General features: G+C 42.5%; 1 long non-coding RNA gene across 1 annotated transcript in view; it reads left to right on the top strand.

The window, feature by feature from the left end:
• LOC139767134 (uncharacterized) overlaps window positions 1–13,697 on the top strand; it is a 95,869-nt gene that overhangs the window by 14,919 nt on the left and 67,253 nt on the right. The window lies entirely within an intron of this gene.

The raw sequence follows: 13,697 nt of genomic DNA, 5'->3' as shown, positions 1-13,697 counted from the left end.
GTGGTTGAGAGAGAAGACGAGGGTGTATTGAAATGGTTTGGTTACCTGGAGAGAATAAGTGAGGAAAGATTGACAAAGAGGATATATGTGTCAGAGGTGGAAGAAACGAGAAGTGGGAGACCAAATTGGAGGTGGAAGGATGGAGTGAAAAAGATTTTGAGCGATCGGGACCTGAACATGCAGGAGGGTGAAAGGCGTGGAAGGAATAGAGTGTATTGGAACGATGTAGTATACCGTGGTCGACGTATTCATTTTTTTGCTTTGTCGCTGTCTCACGCGTTATATATATATAGATATCATCCTAACTCTTATTTTCCCTCTTTTTCACCTTTTGCACCTTTCTTTTGACCTCCTGCCTCTTCCTTTTGTACATCTCTCAGTCATTTGCACTATTTCCCCGCAAAAATCGTCCGAATGCCTCTCTCTTCTCTTTCACCAACAGTCTTACTTCTTCATTCCACCACTCACTACCCTTTCTAATCTGCCCACCTCCCACCTTTCTCTTGCCACAAGCATCTTTTGCGCAAGCCATCACTGATTCCCTAAATACATCCCATTCCTCCCCCACTCCCCTTCCGTCATTTGCTCTCGCCTTTTGCCATTCTGCCCTCAATTTCTCTTGGTACTTCCTTACACAAGTCTCCTTTCCAAGCTCGCTTACTCTCACCACTCACTTCACCCCAACATTCTGTCTTTTTTTCTGAAAATCTCTATAGATCTTTACCGTCGCCTCCACAAGATAATGATCAGACATCCCTCAAGCTGCCCCTCTCAGTACATTAGCATCCATAAGTCTCTCTTTCGCGCGCCTATCAATTAACACGTAATCCAATAACGCTCTCTGGCCATCTCTCCTACTTACATACATATTTTTCTTTTTATACCAGGTAGTCTCAATCACCAGTCCTTTTTCAATACACAAATCTACAAGCGCTTCACCATTTCCATTTACAAAACTGAACACCCCATGTAAACCAACTGCCATATTACTCAGTTTTGCATTGAAATCATCCATCATTATAACCTGGTCTCGTGCATCAAAGCTGCTAACACACTCACTCAGCTGCTCCCAAACACTTGCCTCTCATAATGTTTCTTCTCATGACCAGGTGCATAGGCACCAATAATCACCCATCTCTCTCAACCCACTTTCAGTTTTACCCATATCAATCTAGAGTTTACTTTCTTACACTCTATCACATACTCCCACAACTCCTGCTTCAGGAGCAGTGCTACTCCTTCCTTTGCTCTTGTCCTCTCACCAACCCCTGACTTTACTCTCAAGATATTCCCAAACCACTCTTCCCTTTTACCCTTGAACTTCGTTTCACTCAGAGCCAAAACATCCAAGTTCCTTTCCTCAAACATACTATCTCTTTTCTTCTCATCTTGGTTACATCCGCACACATTTAGACACCCCAATCTGAGTCTTCGAGGAGGATGAGCACTCCTCGCATGACTCCTTCTGTTTCCCCTTTTAGAAAGTTAAAATACAAGGACGGAAGTGTTTTTAGCCCCCGCTCACGCCCCTTTTCGTCGCCTTCTACGACACGCGGTGAATACGTGGAAAGTATATATATATACATATATATATATATATATATATATATATATATATATATATATATATATATATATATTTTTTTTTTTTTTTTTTTTTTTTTTTTTGCTTTGTCGCTGTCTCCCGCGTTTGCGAGGTAGCGCAAGGAAACAGACGAAAGAAATGGCCCAATCCACCCCCATACACATGTATATACATACGTCCACACACGCAAAATATACATACCTACACAGCTTTCCATGGTTTACCCCAGACGCTTCACATGCCCCGATTCAATCCACCAACAGCACGTCAACCCCGGTATACCACATCGCTCCAATTCACTCTATTCCTTGCCCTCCTTTCACCCTCCTGCATGTTCAGGCCCCGATCACACAAAACCATGGAAAGTTTTATGGGGCCTGGATGTGGAAAGGGAGCTATGGTTTCAGTGCATTATACATGACAGCTAGAGACAGTGTGAACGATTGTGGCCTTTGTTGTCTTTTCCTAGAGCTACCTCGCGCACATGCGGGGGGAGGGGATTGTCATTTCATGTGTGGCGGGGTGGCGACGGGAATGAATAAGGGCAGACAGTATGAATTATGTACATGTGTATATATGTATATGTCTGTGTGTACATATATGTATACGTTGAGATGTATAGGTATGTATATGTGCATGTGTGGACGTGTATGTATATACATGTGTATGTGGGTGGGTTGGGCCATTCTTTCGTCCGTTTCCTTGCGCTACCTCGCTAACCTGGGAGACAGCGACATAGTATAATAAAAAGAAAATTGGTAAAAAAAAAAATATATATATATATATATATATATATATATATATATATATATATATATATTTTTTTTTTTTATTTTATTATACTTTGTCGCTGTCTCCCGCGTTTGCGAGGTAGCGCAAGGAAACAGACGAAAGAAATGGCCCAACCCCCCCCCCATACACATGTATATACATACGTCCACACACGCAAATATACATACCTACACAGCTTTCCATGGTTTACCCCAGACGCTTCACATGCCCTGCTTCAATCCACTGACAGCACGTCAACCCCGGTATACCACATCGCTCCAATTCACTCTATTCCTTGCCCTCCTTTCACCTCCTGCATGTTCAGGCCCCGATCACTCAAAATCTTTTTCACTCCATCTTTCCACCTCCAATTTGGTCTCCCTCTTCTCCTTGTTCCCTCCACCTCCGACACATATATCCTCTTGGTCAATCTTTCCTCACTCATCCTCTCCATGTGCCCAAACCACTTCAAAACACCCTCTTCTGCTCTCTCAACCACGCTCTTTTTATTTCCACACATCTCTCTTACCCTTACGTTACTCACTCGATCAAACCACCTCACACCACACATTGTCCTCAAACATCTCATTTCCAGCACATCCATCCTCCTGCGCACAACTCTATCCATAGCCCACGCCTCGCAACCATACAACATTGTTGGAACCACTATTCCTTCAAACATACCCATTTTTGCTTTCCGAGATAATGTTCTCGACTTCCACACATTCTTCAAGGCCCCCAGGATTTTCGCCCCCTCCCCCACCCTATGATCCACTTCCGCTTCCATGGTTCCATCCGCTGCCAGATCCACTCCCAGATATCTAAAACACTTCACTTCCTCCAGTTTTTTTCCATTCAAACTCACCTCCCAATTGACTTGACCCTCAACCCTACTGTACCTAATAACCTTGCTCTTATTGACATTTACTCTTAACTTTCTTCTTCCACACACTTTTCCAAACTCAGTCACCAGCTTCTGCAGTTTCTCACATGAATCAGCCACCAGCGCTGTATCATCAGCGAACAACAACTGACTCACTTCCCAAGCTCTCTCATCCCCAACAGACTTCATACTTGCCCCTCTTTCCAAAACTCTTGCATTTACCTCCCTAACAACCCCATCCATAAACAAATTAAACAACCATGGAGACATCACACACCCCTGCCACAAACCTACATTCACTGAGAACCAATCACTTTCCTCTCTTCCTACACGTACACATGCCTTACATCCTCGATAAAAACTTTTCACTGCTTTTAACAACTTGCCTCCCACACCATATATTCTTAATACCTTCCACAGAGCATCTCTATCAACTCTATCATATGCCTTCTCCAGATCCATAAATGCTACATACAAATCCATTTGCTTTTCTAAGTATTTCTCACATACATTCTTCAAAGCAAACACCTGATCCACACATCCTCTACCACTTCTGAAACCACACTGCTCTTCCCCAATCTGATGCTCTGTACATGCCTTCACCCTCTCAATCAATACCCTCCCATATAATTTACCAGGAATACTCAACAAACTTATACCTCTGTAATTTGAGCACTCACTCTTATCCCCTTTGCCTTTGTACAATGGCACTATGCACGCATTCCGCCAATCCTCAGGCACCTCACCATGAGTCATACATACATTAAATAACCTTACCAACCAGTCAACAATACAGTCACCCCCTTTTTTAATAAATTCCACTGCAATACCATCCAAACCTGCTGCCTTGCCGGCTTTCATCTTCCGCAAAGCTTTCACTACCTCTTCTCTGTTTACCAAATCATTTTCCCTAACCCTCTCACTTTGCACACCACCTCGACCAAAACACCCTATATCTGCCACTCTATCATCAAACACATTCAACAAACCTTCAAAATACTCACTCCATCTCCTTCTCACATCACCACTACTTGTTATCACCTCCGCACTTGCGCCCTTCACCGAAGTTCCCATTTGCTCCCTTGTCTTACGCACTTTATTTACCTCCTTCCAGAACATCTTTTTATTCTCCCTAAAATTTAATGATACTCTCTCACCCCAACTCTCATTTGCCCTTTTTTTCACCTCTTGCACCTTTCTCTTGACCTCCTGTCTCTTTCTTTTATACATCTCCCACTCAATTGCATTTTTTCCCTGCAAAAATGCCTCTCTCTTCTCTTTCACTAATACTCTTACTTCTTCATCCCACCACTCACTACCCTTTCTAATCAACCCACCTCCCACTCTTCTCATTCCACAAGCATCTTTTGCGCAATCCATCACTGATTCCCTAAATACATCCCATTCCTCCCCCACTCCCCTTACTTCCATTGTTCTCACCTTTTTCCATTCTGTACTCAGTCTCTCCTGGTACTTCCTCACACAGGTCTCCTTCTCAAGCTCACTTACTCTCACCACCCTCTTCACCCCAACATTCACTCTTCTTTTCTGAAAACCCATACAAATCTTCACCTTAGCCTCCACAAGATAATGATCAGACATCCCTCCAGTTGCACCTCTCAGCACATTAACATCCAAAAGTCTTTCTTTCGCACGCCTGTCAATTAACACGTAATCCAATAACGCTCTCTGGCCATCTCTCCTACTTACATAAGTATACTTATGTATATCTCGCTTTTTAAACCAGGTATTCCCAATCATCAGTCCTTTTTCAGCACATAAATCTACAAGCTCTTCACCATTTCCATTTACAACACTGAACACCCCATGTATACCAATTATTCCCTCAACTGCCACATTACTCACCTTTGCATTCAAATCACCCATCACTATGACCCGGTCTCGTGCATCAAAACCACTAACACACTCATTCAGCTGCTCCCAAAACACTTGCCTCTCTTGATCTTTCTTCTCATGCCCAGGTGCATATGCACCAATAATCACCCACCTCTCTCCATCAACTTTCAGTTTTACCCATATTAATCGAGAATTTACTTTCTTACACTCTATCACATACTCCCACAACTCCTGTTTCAGGAGTATTGCTACTCCTTCCCTTGCTCTTGTCCTCTCACTAACCCCTGACTTTACTCCCCAGACATTCCCAAACCACTCTTCCCCTTTACCCTTGAGCTTCGTTTCACTCAGAGCCAAAACATCCAGGTTCCTTTCCTCAAACATACTACCTATCTCTCCTTTTTTCACATCTTGTTACATCCACACACATTTAGGCACCCCACTCTGAGCCTTCGAGGAGGATGAGCACTCCCCGCGTGACTCCTTCTTCTGTTTCCCATTTTAGAAAGTTAATACAAGGGAGATATATATATATATATATATATATTGCACTCCAGCGATCTCTTCTTATCTGCTTCCTGGATCCTTCAGTACTCAGGGAGCTGGCCACGTCAACGAGGCGGGAATGTATTGACGTGTGCGTCAGTGCGGGCAGAGTGCTAGACAAGTGAGCAGTAACCGCTCGCTGACTTCATTATGGTACATACATGCATCGTGGGTCTGGAGAGTCATGGTATAGATTGACTCGGTGTGTGCAGTGTCGTAAGAATGGGTGATGTCCAACGCGTATTTGGGAAAATGTTTCTGGTGTGTCTTGAGGATGTGGTTACTGATGAGAGTATATGTGGTGGTGCGGTTTTCATGGCCGAGTTGCGAGGGCGGTTGTATGGTGAGTGTTCAGTTTGTTTATGCTTTGCCAGTGTTATGCTTGTTAAAGGTGATGAGCGGGGATGGGATCTGCGAGTGTAAGTGTGAAGTCTGAGGTAGTGGTAAACTTATTATCTTTACCTGGGGATCGTAGTTACGTAGTTGTGGAGTGGCTTTGGATGACAGGGGTTTTGGTGTTGTAAAGCATTGAGTACCGGGTATGCTGAGGTGAGATTCGACTAGGATGATCTTTTCTTCATTGAGCAAGTGACGAGCGCTTCTTATTACTAAGCAGCCACTGAATATCCTAAGTGTTGTGTTTTGTGTAGCTTACAGTTTTATCACAATTGCTTTTAGGAAGATGGATGTGTAGTTCATGATGGGACGAGCGATTTGCATGTGGACCCTTTTTTTTCTTCTTGTAAGTATGGTGCTCACGTTCTGAGAGTATTCAGTTTGTATGTTGCTACAGTGTTAATGTTTGTGGTGTGGTTGTTATGTGTGTATGTGTGGTGTGTGTGTGTGTGTGTGTGTGTGTGTGTGTGTGTCGCATATGATACCGATAATAGATTTCGTTGAGTAAGGGTGAATATCCTTTCAAGCTGATTGAAGCGCGCGGTTTGATTTCGTTTCTGTCTGGGGATAGAAGAGTAATTGAAGACATCTTTAAAGATGCAGAGATTCTATTCTGGGTGAGCCATTATTCCAAATTTGCGATGTATTGTTGTATGTTTGATTTTTGCTACTGTGTCGTCAGGGTGTTGATGTGATTTTGAGTTCGTCTTCAAGATAAGAAGACTTCCACACTGTGGTTTGCTATAGGTAAAGTCGCGTAGGAAGAGCCGGAAGCCGGTTGAAGAAAGAACTTTTGTTTCTAGGGCTTCCATGTGGAACCTAAGTCTTTTATATGTGGAACCACAGAAGGCCGGCCATGAAGTTTGTCAACTACTTTTTCGTCGTTGTTGTGAAGGATGGAGTCTAATATTTTTGTGTGAGGAAGTGTCAGGGGACAGTGTCAAATGTTTTGTCGATGTAGGTTGCCACTTATAGTGTACGAGAGTTATGGTAGCATAAATCTATCTTAACTGTGTTTACATGAGAAGTTAACTTAAGACAGACAGACAACAGGAGGCGTGATTGGCCCAAGACTGGGTTGTCTGAAAAAAAAAAAAAACAGTTTAACTTGACTGGATAATACAATTCCCCTCAGCAATTTTTAAGCTATCACGGATTTACCCGTTGCTGCACATTAGCCTTCTGTGTCTCAGTTACCGCTGTCGTTTATACAGTTTATTTCTGGCGTTTTTCTCAGAGTATAGTTGAATTTATAAAACATTTGTCTGAACGACTTTTGAAGGTTTTCATAGTCTTAGCATTCACTACTGACGGTAACTTATTCCAGTGCTCAACACACCTATGGGAAAAGAAGCTGTTTCCCACGTCCGTACTACATCTTTTAGCTTTGAGTTTTATTCCATTTGTCCTGGTAACCTTATTTTCTTGTATTTCGAAAAGATGCTCGTGATTTACTTTATCGAACTTGTCAGAATTTGAACACTCGGATTAAATCGCCGCAAAGTCTACGTTTTTTAAGGGGGAAGAGATCCAGTCGTTTTTGCCTCTCTTCGTATGCCAGATTTCTAAAGGATGGGATCAATATTGTCGCGCGTCTTTGTATTACTCTAATTTTTCTTCGTCTTTTTTATAGTTTGGGAACAAAATCTGGACTGCGTATTCAAGGCGTGGTCTTACTAGAGAATGATAAAGTGTGAGAATTGTTTTTGGTGTCTTGTAATCTATGTTCCTGGCTATGAAACGTAACATTTGGTTGCCGTTTTTACTTTGCTGCTTGACACAGTTTAGTGTACTTCAGATTATTGTTGATATGATGACAACTCCAAGGTCCTTTTCTTCATTTTCTTTGGTTGGAGAGTTTCTGAATAGTTTGCAGTCGTAACGTATATTTTTGTATCCAAAGTGTATAACTTTACACTTGTCTACATCAAACTTCATTTGCCATCTGTCTGACCATTCTGCTAGTGAATAAGATATCTCTGAATAATTTCAGTCTCGCTTGTTTACAGTTCTACCTTCTACTTTAGTATCGTCAGCAAATTTGGAGATCTTAGATATGAGACCGAGTTCTAGGTCATTAACGTATATTATGAACAGAATTCGCCCTATGGCCCACCACTGTGCCACACCTTTCGTTACGTCTGGCCAATCTGAGGCTTCACCGTTTAACACTACACGCTGCTTTCTTCCGGTAAGCCAGTCTCTGATCCATGTACAGAGTTCTTCACCGATTCCGTGTGCTTTGAGTTTATGCAAAAGTCTCTCGTGAGGTACTTTATCGAAAGCCTTTTGGAAATCTACATATACTACATCAGACAGTAATTTTTCGTTCCAGTTACGATAACATCAAAACGTAACAGCAAATTTGTCGGGAGGATCATCTATTACGGAAACCGTGTTGGTTGTTCGATATAATTTTGTGTTCTACAAACGTGACAGTTTTGCCTCGTATTATTTTTTTCCATCATTTTACCTAACATTGATGTAAAGCTAATTGGGCGGTAGTTCAAGGCACACTTTTTGTCTCCTTTTTTATATATAGGAGTAACATTTGCTAGTTTCCTGTAAGTTGGCAACTGACCATTTAATAGAGATTCGTTGAATATTTTTCTTATGGGGTATATCGGCTATCTTCTGACTTTTGCAAATCTTGGAGCTAAGTTATCTTGGCCGTTGGATTTGTTAGGATTTAATTGGTACTGGTATCTAAGGGCTTCAGAGCTGGTATGGTAGCCTTTTCCTTGTCGTCAGTAGTTAGTGTGTCATGTTCGTTTCGTAATGGTCCATTTCTCTCTTTTACTGTCTTCCTTTGTCTTATACATTTGAAGAATTCCTTAGGATAATTCTTAACTTTCAAAGACATTCTTTTTTCTTCCTCGTGTTTGCTGTCTTATGACCTAGCGATTTTCATCGGTTCCCATTGTTTGAATTTCTTATATATTTTCTTATTTTGGCAAATTAGTCCTTCTGTTCTCCTATTCATCCATGATGGTTTTGGAATATTGCAAGTTCTCTTTGTAATTCATGGAATATGTTTATTTTCATTCTCGAATGATATGTTTTTAGAATTATCCCACATTTCCTCAACTGTGTGAAAGTCAAGACGTTTTGTCCAGTTGGTACTGCGAGTTTGTGTCTAATATTTTCAAAATCTCCTCGCCTGTAATCTGGGATCAAGAGTTTGTTGTCATTTATTTCATAATCTAAATCTACCTCTGATCTAATCAAACTATGATCGCTGTTTGACAAACTCTCGCCTACTTCGCAAGAGTTGATTAAGTTTGTGTCACTGGTGAGGCCAAGATCGAAAATGTTTTTACTTGTAGTTGGTTTTTTAATTAACTGTTCTAGAAAAACGTCTTGAATCAATTCCGTTAGTCTCGTTCCCTCTCGGTCATCTGTTAACGAGTTGCAGTTTATGTTTGGACTGTTGAAGTCTCCTATCATTATAACCTCTTTACTGTTTATCATAGTTTTGATTTCATTGCATAGCATCTTATCGTCGTCTTTTTGATTAGGAGGTCTGTGAATAACGCTGAGACGTAGTTTACTTTTGAACTTATCGGTAATGTCAATATATAGAGAGTCGTAAGTGTGTGTGTGTCTACTTTGCTTATCTTAATACCACTTAGAATGTTATCAACGTAGATCAAAACCCCGCCATCTATCCTGTACGTCATAGGATATAAGTTCATTGCGTTTCATAATGACGCTTCGGGCATTTGTATATACTTAATCTAATTTCTTATGAGTTGAATTTTGGACTGAATCTTTTACAGTTGGTATGCGTGTTTGTATTATCACTCAAGATTGAACCCAAACCTCCCATTGACACCAAGAATCTTTTAGTTCTTCCTTCTGATAATAATTCTACTTTATTTCCCATCTTGCTTAAATCCTTTAATATAAATGTTGCCTTCAGCAACAATAATACTGTAAAGAATATCTTAATCAGGAACTCAACAGAAAGTTCTCCTGGATGCATCTATAAGTGCCAATGTAGAAATTGTGATAAGTTTTACGTTGGACAGACTGGTAAGGATCTTTCTGTTAGACTTCAGCAACATAAATATAGTATAAGAACAGGACAAGAGTCAAATTCCTTGTCTGATCACGTTAAAAGCTATGATCATTGTACTGACTGGAGTAATGCCATCTCAGTTATTAACTCTAACTCCAGTGCCACGAAAATTTCATTGAATCTTCTGTTATCAAATACACACAGAATTATAACCTTAATATTAGTGAAGGTCTATACAAATTGGATAGCTTTAATGCTGATAAGATTTGTAAGCAATTCCCCTTCTGGTCCACGTAATAAGTTAATGATACGCTCGTTGTCTGTCTTGGACGCACCGGGACCCGATCTCCATTAGGAAAGTCACTTGTTTACCAAATGGCTTCAGTACACCAGAATGGAGGAAGATCTAGAGCGGCTTTCCACACCCAAGGACAGTCTCTCCTCTGGAGACTCTCGGATCGCTGCTCCACTCTACAGACCGAACTAATAACCATTTCCAAAGCCCTGGAACATGCGGCCACAGAACACACAAAACCCCTTATCATCCAGACGAATTCAGAAACGGCCATTCAAGTGCTACAATGCACTCATCCGAGGAACAACATGAACCACATCGCCTCGATCCTCGCTCAACTCCAGGACCTCCGGCAACAAAATCGACAACAGATCGTCCTACACTGGATCCTCAATCACGTAGGGATTGAAGGGAATGAATTCACAGATGAGGTAGCCAAGGCTGCTGCATGACTCAACACCGTCCAGGTGAAAGTTCCAGCAAGCCTACAACCAATCAAGCTGCACCTCATGAGAACGGCAAGACTCCACATAAAGAGAATTTTCTCAATGTCTTGCATGTCGGATCTCAGTCAACCACATGGTTCCTGGTGGCCACACGAGGAAAGCCAACATACACCGACAAAGAAATCTCAAGACAGACCCTGGTCAGTCTTCATCGACTGCGACTGGGGTACAAATGCAACTGGCAAATGATCGACGGAATCCTGACTGAGTGTCCTTACTGCCAGGAACGAGCAGCACAACCCCTGGAACATTACTTACTTGACTGCGAGGTGACACGAAGTCTCCGGACAAGAATGCTGGACTTTCAAGAGGAAGACCACGTAATACCAGCTGCTTCGTTGGTACACAGTAGCCCAGGGCAAGCATCTGCAGCGCTCGCTCAACATCATCCAAAGATATCCACCGCCTAGATACCCATATAGTCCAGTCCGATTCCCCTGTCATGTATTTTGCTAAATTGGAGGGTGAACTCCTCCCCTTGCTGGAACAAAAGGGGTGAGGGGGGTTAATGGACAGACAGAATCCATTCGGACTACTGAGGTGGCTATTTAAGACACCAACATGCACACGGAGAGAGACTTTCTCTGGCCATGTCAGCGGACAGGCTCTGCCACCGGGTAGAGTTGAACAGAAACTCAGCCGACCTCAAAATCCCAAGTGCCGCCAAGAAAGGCACCAGTGCGTAGATCGTCCAGGCCGGTGGTTCCCCAGGGGCTCTGGAGATGCTCCTTCAACCGGTGTCACACTGAGGTGGCCACACGAATGGGGGCCCATGTTGTGCCACGGTGCGAGATCTATGCACACACACACACAACACACAGTGACAGTGGTCCCGGTCCTTCAATGGGACACATGGAACGGGCCGCTTACAGACGAGGACCCGTGTCGTACTGCGGCACGATAATCATCAGTAACAACGTCGCTGGTCCTCTCATTCTATAACTGTCCTCTGAAGATGTGTTAATACACGAAAGCGCTCAGAATCTCATGTTTCGGGAATAGGGTAGTAGATTTATGGAACAAGCTGCCAAGTACAGTAGTGGAAGCTACGTGGGCCTTTACATTGTTTTAAACGAAGGTTGGATGTGCTTATGAGTTCAGGTGGTTGGTTGTAGTGTCGACAGACTCAAGAACTGCCTAACATGGGCCAATAGGCCTCCTGCAGTGTCCACATTTTTTATGTTCTTATATATATAGCGTTAATGAGATGGCCTTGATTAGGGCCTCAGTTGCCCGTGTCGTTTCAGCTATCATAGAAAAGAAGAAAAAAAATCGCGGTGTCCAGAAAGAGGAAGGTTGAAGAGAAGCCATGACGGGAGAATTAATGAGACCGATGGCATTCGATTCCACTCTAGTTAACACAGAGGTGGAGGATGAGGCGCCCCAGAGGTGCGAGCAGTATTCCAATACCTGAGCGAGTGAAACCATTGTAGTTATGAACCAGTTGTCTATGTGAAAAATGATCATGCCACCTGTAATACACCTTCAGCTTTCGGTATGCAGACTTTGTGATAACGATTATGTAGTTTGTCCCTGGCAGAGTGGAGGATATGGTTATGACCAACATGTTTACGTCAATGCAGGGTTGCATTGTGGACTCGCAATTAAACAGAAACGAATTATCTTAATACAGAGTTATGGGTAGAAATCGCGTTTTACTGCTCGAATTTAACAAGGTTGCTGCTTCGACACGGAGATGCTACGTTGCTTCGAAATGAGAGAGGAAATACGATCAGGACGACAAAGAGAATGATTATTAGGGGAAGGTGAGGAGGGAAAGTGTGTAAACTGGAATCCTCAGCATATGAGAGACTGTCAAAAGAGAGATTATTTATTGAGGAAAGACGAGAGGAGAAGACATGACAGAGCCCAAGGGAAAACCAGTAATAATAGGAAAAGAAGAGAAAGCCACTCCATTGTTGACTACTGCCTTGGAACGGTCTGAGGGGAAACTATGCAATAGAGAACAGAGAGAAGTAGAGAAACCAAAGAAAGAGAATTCAGAAGACCAAGACGTATGCCACACCCTGTCGAATCCCTTGGAGATACTGAGGGTTAACAACATGCGTTTTACCAAAATCCACGAGAGAGGACGACCAGAGGAGAGGAAAGAACAATTGCTCGTGGGAAGCATTACTGTAAACTGAATGCTAACACAAATGGGTATGAGAGAGAAGAATCAGCAGATGAACTGGCCAGGCAAGGACTACCACCACCAGTCATCACTCACTGGCATCTCACGACTCGTCTGTAGCTAAAGATCAAGAATACCTTAGTGAGGAGCATCATCCACCAGCCACATCATCCGTGGAAGGAGCGGGAAACTGTCATGTGTCACGCACAAGATACTGGTGACAACTGGAGGAGGAAACCAGGTAGCAGGAGGAGGGTGAACGTTAGAGCCAACAGGTTATGGATGAAAACCAGATATGCGTGGGAGTTAGTGCTGGACGCAACGTAGAGGAAGACAGTGTTGTGTGTAGTGACAAACACTTGGTAGTAACGCTGAACATTGGCTGAAGGAGAGTGGAATGATCGATACTTTAGACTCGCATGTGGAACACCTGTGTCTACCTTACAAGTTCTTGATCAACACTCTCTTCATATAGCCTTTGATTTCGTAAAACCTTATCCTAAAAATCTAAACCCATTTATTTGTTTTTAATGTTCCAAAAATCAAATCCAATTTACCCAATTAGAAATGGGTAAATGCAAAACATATGTAGGTGAATGGTGAGCATTGTGGAATGGGACGTTTTTCATGATACAAAGCACTAACATACAGTAATGTTATTCAGAGGAAGAAGCATGACCGAGGATATGTTAAGCTGTTTGTT

Source organism: Panulirus ornatus, chromosome 59, assembly GCF_036320965.1.
Source record: "Panulirus ornatus isolate Po-2019 chromosome 59, ASM3632096v1, whole genome shotgun sequence".
Taxonomy (NCBI): Eukaryota; Metazoa; Arthropoda; class Malacostraca; order Decapoda; family Palinuridae; genus Panulirus; species Panulirus ornatus.
The sequence above is the reverse complement of the archived record's forward strand: the minus strand, read 5'-3'. Positions and strand labels throughout refer to the sequence as shown.